Consider the following 3,892-nt stretch of genomic DNA (forward strand, 5'->3'; position numbering starts at 1 on the left):
AAGCGGAGAGAACCAAGGATCTGCCCAATTTCCAGACGACCTTTTTTTGAAGTATTTTACGAACTCTCTTTGAACTATTTTATGGAAGCTCGTAAAACTCCACTGTGTAGGGAGGGAGAAGCAAGATGAAGGTGTTCCTGTGTTCTCTCATGTATGGTAATCAACAGAAAGATATTGTTCTAACCCAAGGACTTCAAAGCGGAGACAACCAAGGATCTGCCCAATTTCCAGACGACCTCTTTTTGAAGTATTTTACGAACTCTCTTTGAACTATTTTATGGAGGCTCGTAAAACTCCACTGTGTAGGGAGGGAGAAGCAAGATGAAGGTGTTCCTGTGTTCTCTCATGTATGGTAATCAACAGAAAGATATTGTTCTAACCCAAGGACTTCAAAGCGGAGAGAACCAAGGATCTGCCTAATTTCCAGACGACCTCTTTTTGAAGTATTTTACAAACTCTCTTTGAACTATTTTATGGAACTCTTTTTAAAACTATTTTACGACCTCTTCTTTTGAACTATTCTGTAACCAAAGGCAACGCTGTTTACGACCCACTTCCCTCTGGAAGTGGAAGCGGTGGTCAGGTGGTCGGAGAAAGTCAAATAAAGAAGGAGGAGTGCAATCTTGCTGGAGACCGTACAAGAGTACAGTGTGTCCAGGCGTTTCTCCTCAATTGAGTCCAAATTGAATTCTGTCTCTGTTTAATTCTTTGCCTCTTGTGTTGTTTAATAGATGTCATCAGTGTTTGAACCTGACATCTTCTATGTGTTATTATGAATTTGCACTAAATTAATTTTTGCTTACAATTTCGTTACACAATGTACAATAAAGATATATTATATTCTATATTCTATTCTAAAATCACGTTTTTTTCGAGTCTGTACTTTTGACTGTTGAGTGGCTGTGTCATCATGCTGCGCCCCCCCCAACCCCCTCATGCTGCACCTGCATTTTCGGCATCTGCGAGGTCAAAGACCTCCTAAATTAATTGATGAGTTGTATATTTACAATACGCAGAAAGGACTACAACTGGAACTGCGGACCAAAAAATGGCCTCTGTACCCCACTTTGGACAGCCCTGTTTTAAGTGAGGCGCTATTAACCACACTGGTGATTTAAGGAGCACATTACTGTACAACTGTACTTATAAACGAGCAAAACATCCTGTTGGCTCCTCTCTGATCCTGACAGAGGAACATGAAGTATTCATACTTCCCTCGCCCCATGCAGTATTCATGTACACTATTATTGATGCATGCATATATTATTATGCAGCATGCGGGCCCCTGCACAGATTTAGATCAAACAGAGTTTGGCTCCAGTCATCGCCAGCTCTCTGATTGAGGTCAAGGAGCCATGTGACTCCACCTTTTTTTTTTTTTTTTTAATGGAAGCGGTTTTTAGCAGCACATTTGCAAATAGATGAGCGCGTCCCCGGGAGACGTGAGCGGGCATACTGAAATGAGAATGTCCTCCGAGATGCACTTTTTTTTTTTTTTAAGCAGCGCCAAACCAGAGGAAATATTAGTATCGGACGATATCGGCTTGCATCTGAAAGCTCCGATACAAGCAGTCCTGCAGCGTGTTTGCTCGTGCAAAGCTGGACCACCAATTTCTTCCAATAAGCATAGGAGTTTGGTCTTTTAAAAAGGGTAAACATGGTAGGCTGTGGACTACTAAGAGCTAGCAGCTACACAACAGCTAAGCACACAATAGCACACAATCTATGCATACGTATGTGTCCTTAATTGAAAAATGTGTCATTTTAAACAAATATTAAATAATTATAATTGCATATTACTCACACATACGTCTCCAAGGCGTATTAGAAAGTATCAAGTAACAAACGTGTTCGCATTATTCAACTTACTGCACCAAATTTCTAATTTTTTTTTTTTGTTACCCTAAAATCTACAGCTGTTGTTTTTACAGTGCATTAATGTAAATTGATAAACGGCAGCACTTTTATTTTTACGTTAAAATTCTGGCAACTGAGCAGCCAGTCTTTTACTGTAAATTATACAAACATTGTTTTTAATTAATCTAATTTTAATTAATTAATTAATCGAGCGACTTTTTACTGTAAAATCTATGGCCGTTGTTTTTACAGTGCGTTATTGTAAATTGAAAAACGCTCAAATTTTTATTTTTACAATACATTTCTAGCGACTTTTTACTGTAAAATCAATGGCCGTTGTTTTTACAGTGCATTACTGTAAATTGATAAACAGCAGCACTTTTATTTTTACGTACAAATTCTGGCAACTGAGCAGCCAGTCTTTTACCGTAAATTATACAAACATTTTTTTTTATAGTGTATTACTGTAAATTGATAAACGGCACCACTTTTATTTTTACGAAAATATTCAGGTGACTGAGCTGTTTTTTTACTGTAATATATTCATACATTTTTTTTACAGTGTATTACCGTTAATGGAAAAACTGTACCACTGTTATTTTCACGATAAATTTCTAGAGACTTTTTTACTGTAAAATCTACTGTCGTTGTTTTTACAGTGCATTACTGTAAATTGATAAACGGCAGCACTTTTATTTTTACGTTAAAATTCTGGCAACTGAGCAGCCGGTCTTTTACTGTAAATTATACAAACATTGTTTTTAATTAATCTAATTTTAATTAATTAAATTAATCGAGCGACTTTTTACTGTAAAATCTACGGCCGTTGTTTTTACAGTGCGTTATTGTAAATTGAAAAACGCTCACATTTTTATTTTTACAATACATCTCTAGCGGCTTTTTACTGTAAAATCAACGGCCGTTGTTTTTACAGTGCATTACTGTAAATTGATAAACAGCTGCACTTTTATTTTTACGTACAAATTCTGGCAGTCTTTTACCGTAAATTATACAAACATTTTTTTTATAGTGTATTACTGTAAATTTATAAACGGCACCACTTTTATTTTTACGAAAATATCCAGGTGACTGAGCTGTCATTTTTTTTTACTGTAATATATTCATAATTTTTTTTACAGTGTATTACTGTAAATGGAAAAACTGTACCACTGTTGTTTTGACGATACATTTCCAGCGACTTTTTTACTGTAAAATCTACAGTCGTAATGTTTACAGTGCATTACAGTAAATTGAAAAACGCTAGAATTTTTATTTTTACGTTAAATTTCTGGCGACGTTTTACTGTACAATCTACGGCCGTTGTTTTTACAGTGCGTTACTGTAAATTGAAAAACGCTAGAATTTTTATTTTTACGATAAATTTCTAGCGACGTTTTACTGTACAATCTACAGTTGTTGTTTTTACAGTGCGTTACTGTAAATTGAAAAACGGTAGAAGTTTAATTTTTATGTAAAATTTCTGGCAACTGAGCAGCCAGTCTTTTACCATAAATTATACAAAAAATTTTTTTATAGTGTATTACTGTAAATTGATAAACGGCACCACTTTTATTTTTACGAAAATATTCAGGTGACTGAGCTGTTTTTTTACTGTAATATATTCATACATTTATTTTAGTGTAGTACCGTAAATGGAAAAACTATTTTCACGATAAATTTCTAGAGACTTTTTTACTGTAAAAACTACTTTCGTTGTTTTTACAGTGCATTACAGTAAATTGAAAAACGGTACAATCTTTATTTTTACGATAAATTTCTAGCGACTTTTTACTGTAAAATCTACGGCCGTTGTTTTCACAGTGCTTTACTGTAAATTGAAAAACGGTAGAACTTTTATTTGTACGTAAAAATTCTGGCAACTGAGCAGCCAGTCTTTTAGCGTAAATTATACAAAAACATTTTTTATAGTGTATTACTGTAAATTGATAAACAGCACCACTTTTATTTTTACGATAAAATTCAGGTGACAGAGCTGCCATTTTTGTACTGTAATATATTCAAAAATGTTTTACAG

The sequence above is a fragment of the Nerophis lumbriciformis genome, linkage group LG16 (assembly GCF_033978685.3).
Source record: "Nerophis lumbriciformis linkage group LG16, RoL_Nlum_v2.1, whole genome shotgun sequence".
Classification (NCBI taxonomy): Eukaryota; Metazoa; Chordata; class Actinopteri; order Syngnathiformes; family Syngnathidae; genus Nerophis; species Nerophis lumbriciformis.